The following is a 21,168-nucleotide window of genomic DNA, read 5'->3' on the forward strand; positions in this document are numbered from 1 at the left end:
TATATAATGGTGTAATTATGTCAAAACATCTTAATTACATTTTGTGATATATATTACATCTTCAATTATGTAATGATGTAATTATATTCAACATCTTACACCCATCTTTTTCCCTTGTTCTGGCAGAAACTTCATCTCATAGACAATTTTCTTCCATTGTCAAACAAAATTTGTCTCCCCTTTCTAGTCGTAGCTCTTCTGTCTTACACAAAATCTTGCTTAATTCTTCCATAATTCTCAACGAGGGAACGAAAAAAAAAACCCCAAACAAACAAAAAAACAGAACAACAACAAAAACACTTTTCTTCCAGTCTCGAGGTGTTTCTGCTCTCCAAACGTTTGCATCATGGGTAGAGAGACGCGTCAACTTCCTGTCTGTAATTGTCTGCCTGATGTGTCTCTATTTTGTCTGACTTCCTATCACAGGCACACATCACTGACAAGTTCATTTCGCTCAAACTTAAAAACACAGTCTGCTAACATCAGTTACAGTTATTTTGAAAGAAAAAAAAAACAAAACAACAAAAAAAAAAACCCACAAATATAAGGATTTCAATTATAGACTCAAGATTAACTCTGGATTATGGGCTGGGTTTTCTTTTGAAAATAAACCTAGACTATTTCGTTGTTTATTCTCTTTAATTTAAAAAAAAATGCCTACAGAACCTGGTAACAGCAACACAGAGTATTTAGAAGCTATAGCAAATGTAAACATAGTCGCGCTTAAGATAAGATAAGATAAGATAAGTGAACGTAAACACCTATTTACTACTGTATATTTTTAACACAAACACATGTATATATAAACACTTTCTATAGAATACAATTACATGTATAAAATCAAAAGACAATATGCAAGACTTAATAATAATAATAATAATCTTTGTTGTCCGTAAGGGAATTTGTCTTACAATGGACCTCATTCACCAATCGTAAACAAACAACATTTAGCCACGTGATTCTCTATCTCTTCTATACTAATTACTATCTAATTTTTAATACACAATGGCTATCACGTGACAGTTTTTTTCGTTGTTTATCAATATTATCACGTGACTAAATGTTGTTTGTTTACGATTGGTGAATGAGGTCCATTTCTGCATTACACCAAACAAAACATTGTAACTACAAAAAAAAAAATGTACATTCTCACAAGACTCACTCATAACTTACATATGAAAAGTTTATATCAAATTGTTTCTATTTAATGATTTGATTGCCAGGGGAACAAAAGAGTGTTTGTGTCTGTTTGTCTTTGCTATCGGTGTCTTGTATCTCTTTTGTGATGGTAAAATTCCAAAATCCTGACACAAAGGGTGATTTTTTTTATTTCTAGAATCTTTTTAGCTTTTTTATCGATGTTTGTCTCAAACAGCTGCCCAAATGGGTTTTGTTTTTTTTTGCCAATGACTTGACAGACTTTTGATTTTGGAAACATATTTTCAAAATAAGTGTTGACTTAAGAAATACTTTTCTCTACACACTAGGTGTGGAACGGAATGTTAAAGTGATCCAAAATGTTGTAGTTTCGCTTCGTTATGGCTCAGTTGTGTTTATCGTTTCCTTGTCTACCTATTGTTCGACTTTAAATAACTTCATCTCAACAGCTTGATCTTACAGCAAGGCAGCGCAGTAAGGAGAAACACTGAAGTGGTCGTTGTCTACTAAATTTGATGTTTTTATGTGGTCATTGAAGTTTGTGAACAATATCTGTTTGGGAACTTGATGTGCACACTTGTCATAATTGAAAATGCTTATCCTGTGGCATTTTACGTCTGGTGCAATTAATATATCCCTTTGTGTGACTAAAGAGGCCAATCCTGCGGTCACAGGTTGGGCATATTTAAAATACTTATATATTTAAAAAAAAAAAAAAAGGGGGGGATTCTTGTCAGACAGTGGGAAGCGTGGTCGAGAGTGCACTTGAACTTGGCTTGTCTTGGCTACCTAGAAGGGGGGCTCGAGGTTCGACACCCGACTCGGGCAGAGTTGCGTTTACTGAGCGCCTAAAGGCAGCACGGAAAACCAACTCCTAGATACCCCCTTCCCCCCCCCCCCCCCCACTGGTCCACAAATAAGATTGGACCAAAGCGCTCTGAGCATGCTATAAGCATGAAAGTAGCGCTATATAAAAGCTATAATAATAAGAATAATACTTGACTAGTCATCTGAGCAATCCAACAATAATAATAAGAACAAAGAAGAAAAAATTATTCCATTTCTTTTCTCTTCAATGTGGAGTATTCTTACTTTTTTAAGATTCCGAAAACTCATTGTTAAAGCTGAGCTTCGTGTAACATTGCTTAATTGAAATACATTTTACGTTGTCTTGTAACCAACGGGAGATAACCGAGAAATATCAGAAAAGTAATTAAGGTTGTCTGCCTTTATAGCCTTTTTGTTAATCCAACTGGAGATTGTATCAAGATCATAGACATATAAATCCAGATTTTTATACGAAATGGCGAAAGTGAACATTAACAATGCATTTTTTTTTAATGAAACATATTTTTTTTTCGGAAGTACGTGAACAAGCTAGGTGTACACCTGTGTATATTTACTTACCTAAAAATAAACAAATTGTTACAATAATTGCAATAAATGAGGATTGTATTAGCATATTATGATTCATAATTCTCTCTCTCCCTCTTTTTTTCTTCTTGTCTCTCTCTTCTTCTCTATCTATTCTTCTTTCTTTTTTTATATATTTTCTTTCTAATTCTTTCTCTTTCATTTTCTTCCTTTAAATTTCTGACTTTTGCTTTAATTCACATTTTCCTTTCTTTCGCGCTTTGATTTTTACGTATTTTTCTTTTTTTTTTTTAAATCTTTCTCTCTCTCTGTCCCCCTCTCTCTCTCTCTGTCTCTCTCTCTGTCCCTCTCTCTCTCTGTCCCTCTCTCTCTCTGTCCCTCTTAATTATGAGCACTATATAGTTACCATTATTTACTACAAAGTAAAACTAAGTTAAATCAGTTTAACTCACTCTCGTTCTATCTCTCTCTCTCTCCCTCACTATCTCTCTCTCGCACACACATAGCCTCGTGGAGCTCTCCCTCTGTTCTCACCAAACAGAGTGCCATTCAATATTTCACCAGCTTGTTATGCAGACGCTGCCTCCTAAGATACTGGCCGGGTTGTAACATAAAAAATCTTGACTAGATAGAAATGTATGGGGGAGGGGGGTAAGAGAAAGTGGGGGGGGGATAACTGCAGCGATGAAAGCTCCAGGAGAAGGGGGGGGGTAGGAGAGAGTAAGTTCCAGCCTTCCAGCCCTTCACACACATGGATGAGATTGAGCTAATCCCAGAGATTTACTGTTCCCCGACAACACGGCTATTAGTTTCATTGTAGCTCGCTAGACGCTCTTCAAGTTAATCGCCAGATACATGAGTAGACACAAAGATATTTAGTCAGTTGTTGTTTTTTTTTAAATCTCCCGCTGACAAATTTTTTTTTTCCAAAGATTCATGAATCACACCTTGCTGAAAATCATCGCTCTGAGTTGAACACAGACGCATGTTGTAGCTCTATCGTTCTGTCTTCCCTGCCACTTAGCGTGCACAGTTTCATTCCTCTATACACCTTTTGTCTCCTCACTCACTCATTCCATCCGTAACTGCCTCCTCATATTACACATCAACAAGGAGGATGAAATGTTACGCCCCTTTCGGTAACTCACATAATGTTGTATATTACCTCCCTTTAAGTATATTGTATATTACCTCCCTTTAAGTATATTGTATATTACCTCCCTTTAAGTATAGTGTATATTGTGTATTACCTCCCTTTAAAGTATAGAGTATATTGTATATTACCTCCCTTTTAAGTATATTGTATATAATCGGAAGAGTTATGCCCATTCATAGGGGAGCCAAGATGGCTGATTAAAGAAGCTACTTCTTTGTTTATATTATGAAGGTGTCATTTCATTTCAAGTATCTACCTTAACAGTTTGCTCTTTTGTCTGTCCGTCTGTCGCAGCCTCAAATTACTGCACTGAGGCCGCTAATTAAGCTGTCTAAACGTTTACGCAAACAAATGGTCACATCATTGGTAATAGGTCTTGGTTATATCCTTGGTAACAGTTTAGGTCCTGGTTATATCCTTGGTAACAGTTTAGGTCTTGGTTATAGCCTTGGTAATATGCTACGTATTTTCCACACAATGCTGCAAATATCATTAACTATTTTTGCAAATGTTATGATCAAATGATGTCATTATTCGAAAAGCAAAGCATGATGGGATGCGTGATTAACATCTCAGATTATTATCTTCAATTCCAAAGATTAAAGATGAGAGTAGTATTTCGTGCATTGATGTCGCCACGATAACCCAATTTGCTACCAGCTTATTTGTCGAATGTGATGTAGACAAAAGTGGTGCATGAAGGTCTGCATAAATCTTATGTTCGTCTTCTGCGCATGTCTTTGGGTCTGGTCACTGTTCTCAAATATGTGCCCCCCCCCCTCGACCTTATTGAGAGCTCTTCAACTTTGCAATAACCTTTTGAAAATACACAGTTTATCAACAGTTTCGTATTTTATAAATTAAATTCAGAGTCGACTCCAATTCTGAAAATCACACATAAAGAATGAGACAGGTGTCAAATCATTAAACAAAATTAAAAATTTAATGTTATGACCAGTGGCGGACTGAGTGTCAAAATCGGCCCGGGCATTTCTATGCATTTCGGCCCACAAATTCTATATCATATGATGGGCATCCATTTCTAGGTCTACCTGTCATTCATTATCTGAAGTTTGGTAATGTATTAATATGCATGTATACAGTGAACTCAACATCTTTATTAGAAATATAGGCCTTATTGCTGCTTTTTAATCGCTAAGTATGTAGGCCCTAAAAGGATGAAGCCTACTAGTAGCACTGTCTAAGGATGAAGGCTATTACATTACTTCGCATAATATGTTAAATTAAAATGGTATTACACTGTAGAGTCTGTGAAAGATTTGTTTTTAAACTCGACGCACAGAAGGCCTTTTTATAAGAGAATATTATAAAACCTTTAACATTTTCATACGTGCCATAGTGACATCAATGCGGCCATTTCGGTTGCTCTACCGGCCCATTTGGGTACCGGCCCACCGGGCATTTGCCCAAATGCCCATATAGCCAGTCCGCCCCTGGTTATGACAAAGAAGAACACAAACAAATGTTCTGCTTCTCTTTATTTCTTTCTGTACACCTGTTCTATGTCACCAATGTTAGCCATAACTTAGAGACCGAAAAGAAGAAACAGGTGTCCATATCTCCCTGAATTCTACGTTGCGTCGCACCTAGTTGTCACACCATTGTTTGATGGCCAGTGACATGAACTGGTTACGATTCATTTGTCTTATGAAGAGTATGAGGTCGCAACGGGAAAATCGAAGGGGCCTCAGTGAATTGTGGGGTGTTAATCACATGGTCAAGTAGTGGACCCTAGAGATATGGTAAAAGACAGACGTGTCTTGTACTTAAGATGAAAGTATTATTAACGTTGTATTTGATGAATTCACTTGGATTATACTATTGTTTTATATCAAATATTCTACTCTATTTCTTGATGACTGAAGTTGCTAATATATATTATAAAATATTATGTGTGTTAAATAAAACCACGTCTGCTCTGCTCGTGTTTGTTAGTGAATCTACATGTTGTGTGGTCTTATAACTCAGTAGATCTACATGTGCACATACGCAACAACAAATTTTGGGGTGTACAAAGATATTTAATTAATACGACAGGAACATTCCAATGATACCAGAAGAGGCATTTACATTACGCAAGAACGACGCTCATTCAAATAAATAGGGCGTCACATAAATGGTGGCCAGTATGGGGGACCGAACCCACGACATTCGCGTTATCAGCACGAAAATTGTTGTTGGAAGATTTAACCCTCACTCTCCGTAATTATTTACCTCGTTTCGATAGTATTATTCATTTTGCTTTTGCTCATGTGTATATCACTATCCTGTTAGGGTTAAACTTCAATCACTTTTTTTTGTTAGTTATCAGAGAATGTTTTATCTCGATATCGAATTATAGGACAATGCATGCTCTTTGTACACAACACAAATTAAAGTTTATATATCCAAAAACCAATTTAGTTTAATGGGAGTCAAATCAACGTCGGCCTCGACAATTAGGAGAGAAACAGTTAAAGTCTATAAGCACTTGCCGGGAAGAGGCTACGGATGTCGCTTTTGAATGATTTTTGCGGAGAGAGCTTGTTTACCCATGTCCGGCACGCTGCAGGGAGAGGGGGAGGGGGTGGGGAGAATTTAAATATAGTATGTCTACGCTACGCAAAACTATATGTGTCCCCCCCTCCCTCAATACAACCCCATTACTCTTTTAAAAAAAACTCACGACAAATGCTATTTTTAACCCCCCAAAATGTGTTTCTATTTAAGTGAAAACAAACAAAAAAAAAACATCCACAAAGCAGCCAATTAATGTCTAATTAATCTACTGGCCATGAGGAGTTCAAAGCAGAAATAATACCACCAAAATAGCTGAGGCTAACTACAGACTATCAAGCCATCAATCATCCAGATGATTGCGGGCACGAGTTTTGGTCGAGATTAACCGAAAGCGTTGGTGGTGCCCTTCCTTATCCGCCCCTCCGCTTTGAACCCAAGACACGTAGCAGCTAATGAGTTCAGATTCAAGAGTAATTAACACGTTGCGCGCCTTGCCCATAACGCCGTCCATCGATGCCGTAGTTGTTGGGTATTCCAATTGTCATTTTGTAAACTATGATTAAATTTCGTACTTTTGAATTCTTGTCTGCTATTTGAAATGGGAATGAACTGTTATTAATTGAAAACATTTTCAGTTTTATTCTTGGTTTTGGTCTTTGTGTTTGTAAGTAGCGGAGTGACTGATAAAGGGGACATAAACAAGAAAAGCAAAAATAAAAAAAAAATACATCCTGTATACAACTTACAGAGCGATTGATTAGCTCTAAATAACATATTGAATGTTAGATTTTTTATCCCGCCCACACTCCCCCCCCCCCAAACCCCTGGAAAAAACTTAATAAGCGAATATATATATCATGTAGATTTTACAATATTTTAGTAATACTTCTTTAGAACACATTCCATACGTTAGTTTTTGTCAATGCAACGGAGCAAAAAAAAAAATGGCTGAAAAATTTTCTAGTGATAGTATTGTATGTTCTTATATACAATCATTTGTTTTAGTTTTTATTGCAAGTAGCAATGTTTTTGTCATTGAATGAGGAATGTTGTACATCAAACATTAATAAGATAATTACAAAAATTGTAAAAAATTATTAAACTTTAAGTATAACACTGTGGGAAAAAAATATTAAAAATAAAAATTTAAGCTCAACTTACGGTTATGGAAATCCATAAATATTAATCCAAAGAAGCTGGTTTTTACACAATTTTTACCAAAATATGTTTGTAAGACAATAGGAAAGTTTCTTTGAAATATCACAAGAAATTAAAAAAAAAATGATTTTTTTTTGTCCACACACCTGAATTTTGTTTACACATTTTCTAAGGACAACTGAACTTTTTACACTGTGACTGTAGTAAACAAAATGAAAGAAAAAATGTTCAACAGCCAACTAAGTTATTGCCCTTCATAATAGGATTTGAAGCCTCCTTCAGGGTGTCTAATAGAACTACTTCTGTTTCATGCTTTTACATGGATTCTGATCTAAATCTAAAGCAGGTTCCTTCCTTTTTTTGATAGACTTAGACTGAGAGACACAGTCTCGAAGACTGTCAAGTTCTAGATTTAGATATAAAATATCACTATTTTGCTATCACTAGATCTATCATTATCCGATTCAGAATAAATAGAATCATCTGACTGGTTTCTTCAGCCGTTATAAATCTGTATATAATATCCTTACAGTCTAGAGCTACCACTGGAGGAAGCCATTGAATCAGCTGTTTTTTGTTGTCAAAAATTTTTGTGTAACAATGTGAGGTATGGTGTCTAGTATAACCAAATCAAAAACTGTGCTATAAATAAACCAAAACAACATAAAGGAAGCTGAACCTCTTCTGAATAGAAGTAATGAAAAGTATTTAAAATAAAAGTACTTAAAAAAGTAGAAATACTCATTAAAAGAAACAATATACACTTGGCGCACTGTGCGTCTATACGCAGTCTAGCGAAATCGCCTTGGCGCACTGTGCGGCTATACGTATCGAATGAATCTGGACTTGTGTGCATAATGTTCCTCAACATTAATGTACTAAAATCTTTAATAATAATAATAAGCTTCTCTTCGAGTCCGAAGATTAATGGTTAAAGATTAAAATCTTTAATAATACAATAATTACATGCGGAAATACCCGAAGATGTAGAGTCTGTTCGAGGTAGATATATTTTAGTTCTCTAACCTAATTTAAATGTATTTCTTTTTATACTTAGTTAAAAAAAAAACATAAAAAATACTTTAAAGTAAAAGTAAAAACTTTTAGCTTAGTTTTACTAGTTAGTTTGGATCTGTCATGTAATTAAATTTGTAATATATATATATAGTTTATCCATTGCGGCTACATGATGACCACTTTTGTCCTCCAAATTTGTAATAGATCTAGAATCTAAATGTTATGGATTGTTGGCCTCGGGCCAAAACTCAAAAAGTATAAAGGGTGGTAATTTAGCTTATACCACTTTATCAGTCAATTAAAATTTATTTCCCTTGTTCAAGATACTACACGAAATAATTAATTATCAAACGTTAATTAACTAATTTGTTAATTTTTTAATTTTGATTCTTGTTTTTTCGGGTAAACGAATAATTGTGCAAAGTTTCCATTTAATAACAAACGAATATTCACATTTGACTAGAGTAACACCTTTAGTAAAATCACTAAATTTAGAAAGCCTTCAGGACAGAAGACTCAAAGGTATATTAGAAATCATACATAAAACACTGAACCATAATCTTCAAATACAAAAACAAAATTTAATAAAATACTCTGAAAGACACAAAGATAAAGGCACATTCCTCGTCCCATATGCTAGGACAAATTTGTACAAATACTCCTTCTTCCCTAGTGCTATTAGAGCATGGAATGGGTTGCCTGAGCTAGCCAGGAAAACCAGTGACTTGGCAGAATTTAAGTCATTGGTTAATATGCATGACTAAATGCATGACGCGTAATCGTCTTCTTTTTTAAAGTAAAGTCTGTATTATATAAGATAAGATAAGATAAGGTTTTTGTTTCCTCAAAGCTACGAGTTAAACAGAGGTATTGTAACAAGAAAAAAAATTTAGAATTTTATTCCCTTGTAAGACAATACCTCCTTCATACAACTTATATAATAGCTAATGAAAGTTCAGATTTTAAAAAAAAGGGGGAACATTCTTTACCTCGCCCTTTCCCCTTTCCCCCTTAACCGAGAAAGAATGCTGGGAATACACTGTAGAATACTCCATTGACAAGCCTTAAGGTCCCTTTTATCGCTCTTTAATGAATAAAGGAGGAATGGTCTCTTTTTCTTAAGTACTTTTTATATTTTTATTGTTCCTTGAAGCCACAAAATTTTAAGCCATTCTTTTCGTAAAAACCAGTGGCGTCACTAGGGGCTGCGGAGGTGCGAGCCGAACCAGGTGACAACCATCCTAGTGACGCCTCTGTTGTAAGCCATTTTGAATTGAATACGTTCCTCATGCCCACAACCGGTTTTGTTATGCATCTCTTCTCGCCCCCCCCCCCCCAAAAAAAAAAAATTAGAAAATTTGGCGTACGCCCATGTCGAATGTTGTCCAGACACGAAAACGTAGATGTAGATTTTGTGTAACCGAATCATTCGCTGCCGTAGGAACCAAAAACAGACAACATTCTACAATATTCTTCTTCTAAGATGTATTTACCGAGTAGCTAAAGGTCCTAAAGTCTACATACAGTGGGCTGTATCAATAGATTCATTGATTGAGTCTCCCTGTCTTCATAGAAACAGCTGTTTAGTATTTTTTTAATGTGTAGTCATTTTTTTTTCAAAATATAGACTGTAGGGGTGACAAACAGCTATATTCTTTTACTTCCACATACACACATACTCAACCACACACACACACACTTCAGTAGACGCACACACACACACACACACAGGACACTAAAATATGCAGTTGTAATAGCCTGTGTCGTTATCTAAAGATAAGAGTTAGTCAAAGTGAGCTTTAAAAAAAAAAATATAAAAAAAAAAGAATAAATTCGGAACAGACTTTTTCGACTAAGCACTGGAAGTAAGTCTGCTTGTATGTGTGTAGTTTGTTTGTTGACATGTTTGTTTGTATTCTTTAATAGTGAAAACTGAATACAGACGGCATGAAGCAGTTATAGAGGATATTCTTAATGTTTTAGGCCAGTTATATTTGTATATTGTGGACAAGGGATCTATTGTTCCAGTTTAAAGTAAAGTAGTTGTTTTTTTTAACTTTTTTTTTCATGTTGCACTTGAAAAAAAAAATATTAATTTTGTTTGAAATAGAAAAAGGGAAATACATCTTACAGTATTCTGATATATAGCTGTAACTGTGCATTACTTTTCCTTACAAAAGCTTAGTCGTTTTTGTTTTGAATCTCATTCTTCTTCTCGTCCTATCTTTCTAACCTCCTGGCATTTCTCCTTCACATTGCACTAGCTTTTACTGTAAAACCTCTTCTGTTGTAAACGACAATCTACTCCAAACGTTTCAACATTTCTAAATCCATTTTCTGGTCAAAGAAAGTTTTGTTTTTTTTAAATCCGTACGTAAGTAGGTCATTAGAGTTGTCATAAAGTTTACAGAGTACACGCACAATATTTGTAAAATACATTTTTAAAAAATAAAGCTTCTACAAGAGGGGGGAAGCGCAAACTTACTGCCATATCTCTAAATACTGAAAGGTTTAACTCGCTTTTGTATATAAAGTAAAATTAATTTATTACCAATAATTGATTAGCTAACTGATTTAGCTTTTTTTTATTGATTCCATGTATTGTGACAGTATTGTCGTGGATTATGAAATATTTGTGCAAAGTTTTAACTTGATCCGAGACACGTGCACAAAATGTGTTCAAGACAGAGTTAATATAACAAGTGAGTTAATATAACAAGTGAGTTAAAATATAACAAGTGAGTTAATATATAACAAGTGAGTTAAAATATAACAAGTGAGTTAATATAACAAGTGAGTTAATATAACAAGTGAGTTAAAATATAACAAGTGAGTTAAAATATAACAAGTGAGTTAATAGAATAAGTGAATTAATAGAATAAGTGAGATAAAATATATCAAGTGAGTTAATATAATAAGTGAGTTAATAGAATAAGTGAGATAAAATATATCAAGTGAGTTAATATAATAAGTGAGTTAATATAACAAGTGAGTTAATAGAATAAGTGAGTTAAAATATAACAAGTGAGTTAATATAACAAGTGAGTTAATAGAATAAGTGAGATAAAATATATCAAGTGAGTTAATATAATAAGTGAGTTAATATAACAAGTGAGTTAATAGAATAAGTAAGATAAAATATATCAAGTGAGTTAATATAATAAGTGAGTTAATATAACAAGTGAGTTAATATAACAAGTGAGTTAATAGAATAAGTGAGATAAAATATATCAAGTGAGTTAATATAACAAGTGAGTTAATATAACAAGTGAGTTAATAGAATAAGTGAGATAAAATATATCAAGTGAGTTAATATAATAAGTGAGTAAATATAATAAGTGAGTAAATATAACAATTGAGTTAATATAATAAGTGAGTAAATATAACAAGTGAGTTAATATAACAAGTGAGTTAATATGTAAAATACAACAATTAGAAAATAACTACTGATATTTAATCATTTTGTTTAAAAGCAACAACTAATACTTTAGCATTCACAGGTATGGCTAATTGTGTGGTGTTTAGTCCCCTTAAATAATTGTAAAGCTATTTCTCCCTCACGAATTTTCCGATCAAACAAATTAAACAATTATATATTGCACCTAACAAAATATGAATAAATAAACTGAAATACTCGATTTGTCAATTAATTATTGGTAATTAATTATTTTGTTATATCGAATAAGGGAAACAATTTGTGCATTATTTTTAGATGCTGAGATACACAATTTAAGGAGTTCTTCCCCTTTAGATAACCAAAAAAAAATTTTTTTTATGCTTGTCTCAATCCAGCCTCTTATAAATATGTTATACTTCTCCTACTCTAAAATGTTTTAGTTTTGAGCTAAAGAAAATGAAATCCAGTTAGAGGAGCGTACTGAAATACAAGGAAACAAATAGATATACTGTAGGCTACATGGCCACTGTTGAAGTCCCCTCAATTAGGAATCATGTTCGAAATTATAATAGGACCAAAAGATTCGGATTTTAAATTATGATTAATGGAACGGAATCAGTAAATTGAACTTGTAGCTAGGTTTAAATGTAAACCTGTCTAATTAGGTTTATACTGTCTCCATAGAACTAACTTCAAGATATACTTCAGATTAGTTTATTCGTATCTTTTTAGAGGCCTCGCTGCTCAACCCCCCCCCCCTCTCTGCCTATCCCCCATTGGTAAGCACTTTTATAAACCGAAGCCTAGAGTCTGAGTTTATATAGGAATAGAATTACGAAAGTGCTATATGATATCAACCCACTGTTACATCTATGTAGCTTGATACTTTTTTGTGTAATTACTTTTTATATCGACCGAAAACTATTGACAACGGCTGACACATCAGGGGCGTTTCTAGCCTGTTCTTGAGTTAGATGAATTAAATTAAAGTACACATAGATAAAATCGCAACGTGCAGTCGTTTGGGGCGACCACCTTGTGGTTGCCACTCGCCTGTAGATGATGCTATAAGATAGTAAGCCTACCTGTAGCATTGACTTCTTCAGTCGTAGAGCGACAATAGGCCATCTCGTGGGTCACTTTTTCATGCTACTGTTGAGACTTTTTTAGGAGAGACATGCTCGTCTGCATATAACGCAGGTTGAGGTGCCATCTTTCACAAAGCTTATATCAACTCACTTTATCAACTCTGTCTTGTACAAAGTTTGAAAACGTTTTTTCTCCCACACCCATTCTTGGATCAAGTTGAAACTTTGCATAATTATTCATTGGCAAAGACAACAATTGACTCAATAAAAATTAACCAAGTAGTCAATTAACTACTAGTAATTCTTTCTTTTTTTTTACCGACAATGGAAATTAATTCTTCATTATTCAGAGATATGGCTAAATGTGTATTGTTTTGTCCCCTAAGACAATGGTACACGTTATTTGGATCAAGTTGAAACTTGCGATTTATCGTACCTAAAAAAATAACTTGAATCGATTAAAACTGTTCTTAAAATTATTGAGACCTATAGCTTTAAATGCGGAGTTCTTCCTATTACATAAGCTTTGTTTATTTGTTTCTTTGTAGAGTATTTTTTCTTGTTGTTCGTTTCGCTCGCTTTTTTGTCAAGAATCGAGGTTGAATGCGTTTTTCACTGTCCCAAGCTTTCTTGGTTACCATCTCTCCCCACATAGTGCTGTCAAGGGCTATGTCTTCCCAGTAGTCAACATCGATGTCCATTTTGGTTTGAAGTCCCGTTTGATGACATCCATCTAATCAGTATCATATTAGTATGTTTACAATCGTTGATATTCGTGGTTAGATTGATTTACTTTGAACCCTCTGGTATGACTGTCTCTTATCTCATTTTTTTTTCTTATAGCGTGTCTTGCGTGCTTTACCAAGCTATGTGTACTCTGGTCCTGGCTCTTTAGAGTTAAGGACGGGGGGTCTGAGAGACAGTTTCCTAGCTGACTTTGAGCGCTCTGCCAACTCAACTCAGCTCGCGTCCAATCCCAGTTAAATATATACCTGCTTAACATTGGGATTTAAACTCAAGCTCTCTAGATGTGTAGCCAGGCAGTTTGTGCCACTCAATTTCATATCCCATGTTTAATAAAACGTCTATGCTTACTCCGGTGATGCCCAAACAACAACCCGTGGGTCTATCCGGCCCATAAGGCGATGCTATCCCACAATGCAAAGCTATGTCCATTGGGCTGAACGATTTATTTGTTTGATGCGATGTGGTCCGTCTCACGAGTGTATGAGCTAAATCTGGGCAGCACTGGGTTACGCAATTTATTTGTTTGATGCGATGTGATCCGTCTCACGAGTGTATGAGCTAAATCTGGGCAGCACTGGGTTACGCAATTTATTTGTTTGATGCGATGTGATCCGTCTCACCGAGTGTATGAGCTAAATCTGGGCAGCACTGGGTTATGCAATTTATTTAGATGCGACTTTTTATCTGATATCAAACACACTTTGCAAGGTGATAGTACTGTCCCTTGTTTTGACCTACATTGTTACGAATGCTCCGTATTAATGACGTCATTGTCAACAAATAAAGACGTTTTAGTGCTGGTTTCATTGCCAAGACGTTGACACTTCCTCTGGTCAAGTAGCTCTCATGAATTATTCAACGCGTGTTGCATGACGGGGCGTGTGTAGCAGTTCAAATTGAACGCTATTTTGTTTCCTTAAAGGCACGTCCGTAGCAGTGGCTGATTTAAGTGTTGTTGTTGTTTTTTGGAAATCCCCAACCCTCTTTTAAAGTTTTTATTTTCTTCTTCTTCGTTCTCATTTTTTATGTTGGGAGTTTCAGACGTATGATCCTATGCGAAGAACTGCGTAGTGGTTTCGAGATCAGGTAGTTCTCCTTATAGTTGTTCTTCTATAGTAGAGTTTCGGGGACAGAGTCTGTTCGGGCCTTTTGATAGAGAAGGCAACTTTGAAAGATATGGTCGGCATTCTCTGGTGACGGTCCACAAGGACAATTTTCGCTAGTCCCAATTTTATCTTTCTAAGCTAAGGCCGTCGGTTCCGCAAGGTTGCTAACACCGGAAGTGGTAATGGTTCTAAGCCCACCATTACCTATAAAATGCTTCCAATGGTACGAGTCTCAAATAGCCTCTGACAACCTGTCCAACTCCTGGCCTTCACGTGTGGTTCAGATACTGAGTCCGGCGGAACTGTTATCACCAACAGGAGAAGGGACAAAGGCGAGCAACTGGCGCCTAAACCAGTAAGCTTCGGGCAGGAGGGGCTCGTTAGTCTTGGTTGGCTACCCTTCTAGGAGAAGGAAAACTCTGAATCCAAACCTCCACTCCCTAGCGGCTATACCCAAACACGGGAAAGGCTACGGGAGACAACCCTGAGGAAAAATCAGGAGCTGATGACCCTAAGGCTGACTGTGGCACACTGTGCTACAGCCTGGCAGAGCCTGGTGCGCTCCTGATCACAAACAGTATCGGATATTTCATCTCGCGTGCTCAAAGCCCAAACCCAATATATAAACGTATTCTGTCTTATTCTTTTGAGTTCTGAATTTTAATTTAAAGCTAGGATACAAATACATTATATCTTATTTCCCATTCATTTAATATAACTATTCATATTTTTTAAAGTTTTTTTTTTTGTATCTTTGAGTTGGAGGCCCAAGTTTTGAGGGTGAGGCACTGGTCGGCTGCACAATCTACAATACCTTAAATCCGGCCCTGGATTTGCGTGACGTTATATTTCTACATAGTTTAAAAGAAGGGAAGAGATAAACCGAGATAAATCGTCATAGTGCGGCTGAACATTGACCTGTGACATGGCAACCTATGATCAGGGGCAGTAGCGGCCTTAGGGGGTGGCAAGTGAGACAACCGCCCCAGGCCCCGCGCTTAAGGGGGCCCCGCGATAGGAGATTCCCTTGTCATCATTTTTAGGTCAGTTTTTAGGCTTGGTTGAGATGCTTGTCAAATTCAACCCAACCATGCAACTTGATGCAAGAACATCTTCGGCGAATTCTGAATTCTGACTAGTACCTCTGATATAGGATTCAAAACGAACTTAAAAGACATCAAGCTATTTATCTCTACTACCCACAGGCTGTGACGTCGCAGGTCAGTGTTGAGGCCTACTCTAACGATTAGTCTCGGAAGAAGTGGGGGGGGGGGGCGGCTACATTCTTCCTGCTACACTTTTAGGAATTTTTATTGCGTTTTTCAAGCACTGCATTAATTTCTCGCTCTCTGCTCTCGAACTATTGTGGATTTTCACGAGACATTTTTTGAACACATTAATCTCCTCTTTATTTACATTTTGACCTATCAGAACATGTTTACATTCTTTATGCATCAAAATACAATAACATAATAAAAGATGAAGAAGAAGAAGCGATATGGTTAAATGTGGGGGTAATATAATGTACATTTTTTTTTAAAGTAAGAAAGTAAAACTAGGCGATTAGGAGAGATATTGAAATTAACAAACTAAACAATGTCAATGACGCCACATTGAAGGATCACATTGCTGAATAAAAAAAAGACAATTACTTTGTGCTGCAAGCCCAAGGGATTATAAATTTGATTTTATAGCTAAGAGAAAAAGAAACAAAATTAAAGTTCCCCATTTAGGGCTTGTGATCTATGGGGCAGATGATGTAAAGGTCATCTGTTTCTTTGGTCCACGTTTAACGAGGGCTTCATGTGGCCAGCACAACGACCAACTCATGTCAGGCATCCATTTGAGCTGGGTGGACTGATGAAGATTCCGAAAGTAAAAAAAAAAACAAAAAAAAAAAACAGTCTTAACTAAGATTTGAACCCTAGACCACGGTTTTGACGCCAAGCGTTTTACCACTCAGCCAAGGCACTGTCCTCGCTTCCAAGGGTGCAAAAGAAAATTATCATATGCTTTTTAGAATACATAGATTATCAAGATGTCCTATATTCTGAACACTATTAAACATCCAAATATATAGTTAATTACAGTTCTCCGCCATGGATAAAAATCTCCAATGGGCTATTCCATTCCTCATTTTAAATCAAGGCATTATATTCTATTTATGCCTAAGAACTTAAAACATTTACTAAGGTAAGCTCCCCCTTCAGACCTTGCGCTCAAAGGAGAAGACGCTGTTGGAGTAATATGTTTCTACGTCCGACGGTTAACGAAGGCGTCATGATGCCAGCACAACGACCTTTACTTTCAACATCAAGTTCAGTGGACTCAGGAACGTCCTAAAAATTACGAAATTCAAAAAAAAAAAAAAAAAACAGTCTTCATTGAGAATCGAAACCGGGACTCCTCGGCTCGGGAGCCAAGTGATTTGCCACCCAGCCACCACGATTCCGTGTGTAGGCGGCGAGTGACAAGTTTTTCTGTAGATTTATTGAAAGTGAAGCAGAAATTGAATGTAATTCCAGTGCTTTTTGCCCAAGAATGTTTAACAAATATTTTTTTTTAATTTTAAATATTCAGATTGAAAAGAAATACATAAAATTCTCCGATACATTGCTATGTACTATACAAACGTAAACATTGATAATAACAGTTATGTTTAAAGGGACATTATCACTTTTAAATAATATAAAATATATTTCATTTTCTTTTTGGTTAAAGCCCCATTGAGTTAATACTTAGCAACAAAATATTTAAATTCAACAGCACAATAATGGTAATTTAAACCAGACTTGTCAAAATAATCGACTTATAATCAATCGCAAAAACAATCATTTCAGTAGACATTCTACGTACCGATGGCTATATATGTGTGTGACAAAAACATTATATTAAGAAATTAAACTTAAATTTTTTGAATGTGATAAAAGTCACAACTAAATAAATGTTACGACATCACGTAATATTACTTCTAATCGACATAGAAATCATAGGCAAATATAACTCAGTCAATAAGAAAAAGTCCTACTATTAATTTTAATTAATCTAACCAATGTTAGAACCATGAATCTAGAGGACAATATGGTTACCAGACGGAGAGAACATGGCGAACCATTCTCGAAACGACTTTTTAAAGAAGAAATCATAGGCAAATATAACTCAGTCAATAAGAAAAAGTCCTACTATTAATTTTAATTAATCTAACCAATGTTAGAACCATGAATCTAGAGGACAATATGGTTACCAGACGGAGAGAACATGGCGAACCATTCTCGAAACGACTTTTTAAAGAAATAACTTACTTAGAAGAGAATGCTAACGAATTTAATAATAATAATAATAATGTCAGAAAATTTCTCTGTGGACACTGTTAAGGGGAGACTACATAGAATCTTGTTTCCTTTTAACGAAGCTCGACCCTGGCGGTGACTGAGATTGAAAATTAATTCCTTACTATGATAATAATATACCATGTTGTTATATCAACCGAGGGGATAATAACAACTAACCACAAAGTCACATCCCTAAGAACATTCTAGTTGACTTTCAGAAGGCAGTACTGCTGCTACATAACCCGAAAATTTCCTAAAACCACACTGTTAAAGGGACTGCATTGTACAACACCAAAGGGAGTGACCGGAAAATATCCCTGCACTGCCAAAGAATGAAAATGTTTTGATTTCTATAATAATAATAATAATATACTTATTATCCTTGAGGATAAAGTCTCCAGATTTGATAGTCATTTCCAAAATCAGGCTCACAAAGAATTTCTAAAGCTTTGAGCCTCGTTTTCAAAAAGCCTCCTTGTCATTGTTCTCAAGAATAAGTCTCGTCTGACTACATTGTTAAAGGGACTGCATTGGACAGTACCAGAGGGAGTGACAGACGCATATCCCTGCACTGCCAAAGAATGAAAATGTTTTGATTTCTATAATAATAATAATAATATTCTTATTATCCTTGAGGATAAGGTCTCCAGATTTGATAGTCATTTCCAAAATCAGGCTCACAAAGAATTTCTAAAGCTTTGAGCCTCGTTTTCAAAAAGCCTCCTTGTCATTGTTCTCAAGAATAAGTCTCGTCTGACCTCTGATGTGTGAGAAACAAGTCTTGTCTGTCCCCTCTGGGAAGTGAATCTCGCCTGACCTCTGACCTCAGTTGTCTGTGAAATAAGTCTCATCTGGCCTCTGTCGTTTGGGTAGTAAATCTCTGTTTTATTTGACACAAACGGAAGCAAAAAAAAAATCATTTAAAAAAAACAAAACCACTTACACTGTATATCTCAATATTGTAGAAATTATTACCCTTATTCGATATCAAACAAATTAATTCATTATCAATATTTAATTGACGAATTGGTTAATTTTCTAATTGATTCATGTTAGGTACAATAAAGAATATTTTAAAATTTCAACTTGATCTGTGAATGGGAGTGAGATAAATACTTTGTTCAACTATCTAAGGGGACACAACCCAACATATCTAGCCGTACTTGTGAATACTTAATTCATGCCTTGTCTATGCCGATAAATAATTGTGCAAAAGTTTCAGATTGAGCCGAGAATGGTTGTTGGAGAAATAACGTGTACAAACTTTTTACAGACAGACAATGTGAGTCGATATAAGCTTTGTAACTAGCTAAAAAATAAAACTTTAATAAAATAAACTTATATAGGGGAAAAACCGAGCTATTACTGCTATTAATATAAAAATAGCTGTTAAGCTCGCCTTTTTTTCCATATAAAACAGAATTAATTATTTAAAACTAATTGATAAACTAATTGGTAAAATTTAGAATTGATTCTGTATTGTCATCGACTACGAATAACTGTGCAAAGTTTCAACTTGATCCGAGAATGGGAAATGGGAGGAAAAAAAAATATAATTAATTTTTTTACCAGACAGAGTTTATATAAGCTTTGTAAAAAAAAAAAAGCAACTAACATGCTGAGTTATTCAATAGTCAAGTTAGAAATTGTATTCCCGATTTATTCATTCGTACATCGACGTAGACTAGTGGGCCACCTCTCCCTTCCCCACTATCACACACACATACTCACCTATTTTTTTTTTTACTTTGGGGAATAAATTACTTTTTTAAAAATTAAAATTAAACAGTTATATATATTAATGTCTCTAAAATATATATATTAGTTCCCCCCCCCCATCTGCTCAATGTACGCCCTTTGATTTCCACGTGTAATGTAATAGAGCATTTTGTTTTTCATGTTCATAAATCTACACAATTCTTATCTGTCTATCAAATCTTTTTCTCAGCGTGATCACTGACCTAGATAAAGGGCAATCTAAATATTTATTTTTATAGTAAGAACATGAGCCATGAAAATGCTTATTGTTAAGTATCCTGCCTTAACATAGGGTCGTAGCCAGGCCCTTCTTATTTTACTCAGAAAAGCTTTAAAAGAGGTACTCCATGTAAGTTTAACCCAACCTGCATCGATATCTGGGTCCCTTTAGGGCCCCCTAATAGGCATGGATCTAGATAGGAAGCCTTGTTTGCTAGGTAGTTTTCAAAGATTTTTTAAAACTTCTAGATAGGACTTGGTGCGCCAGGTTACGCTGTACAGTAATCAAATCATATTTAAGAGCTTCAAATTGTATAGAGCTGCACATTTTCTACTGTGGAAGCCTGCTAAACTTATTGAACAGTTTGTAAACTTAAAAGTGGTGAGAATGGTTTCCCTACGAAAAAAAAGTCGTCATTTTATATGCAGTCGAAAACTTTATTTCTTTATCTCTCTTGCAACTATTTTTTTAAAGCACTGTGCTAATTTAAGTGTATCTCAAAGCTAGGGAAAAAAAATCCATTTTTATGATAGCTATCAGCTAATTACGTCATACAAGCGGGCATTTCAATGTTCCCTCCTTCCCATATAACCAAATAAACATTGTGAAAAGAACGCTGTATAAGCACACTCAAGTGCAGAAAGTCCGATCTTATAATTTATAAGAAGAACGCCAAAGTTTTCCCAAAAATTGCATCATGCTAGCAACGCGGTTCCCATCCTATGGGTTAAATAATGATTAGCCAGGTGCCACTTAAGGCCAACAGTAATATGGATTGTGTGTCTATTCTAACATGTAAATCTCATCTTATATAATACAGACGTTACTTCAAAAAAGAAGAAGATGATTACGTCCTACGCGTCATGCATTTAGTCATGCATATTAACCAATGACTTAAATTCTGCCAAGTCACTGGTTTTCCTGGCTAGCTCAGGCAACCCATTCCATGCTCTAATAGGGAAGAAGGAGTATTTGTACAAATTTGTCCTAGCATATGGGACGAGGAATGTGCCTTTATCTTTGTGTCTTTCTGAGTATTTTATTAAATTTTGTTTTTGTATTTGAAGATTATGGTTCAGTGTACAAAGTTTCCTTTTGGTATTAATTTTTTTTAAATTATTATTGTTGTAAGCAGTT

General features: G+C 35.3%; 1 protein-coding gene across 1 annotated transcript in view; it reads left to right on the plus strand.

Moving 5' to 3' along the window:
- LOC106059460 (uncharacterized) overlaps positions 1-21,168 on the plus strand; it is a 63,141-nt gene that overhangs the window by 39,480 nt on the left and 2,493 nt on the right. The gene's annotated exons all lie outside the window — the stretch shown is intronic.

The sequence above is a fragment of the Biomphalaria glabrata genome, chromosome 11 (assembly GCF_947242115.1).
Source record: "Biomphalaria glabrata chromosome 11, xgBioGlab47.1, whole genome shotgun sequence".
In the NCBI taxonomy this organism is placed as follows: Eukaryota; Metazoa; Mollusca; class Gastropoda; family Planorbidae; genus Biomphalaria; species Biomphalaria glabrata.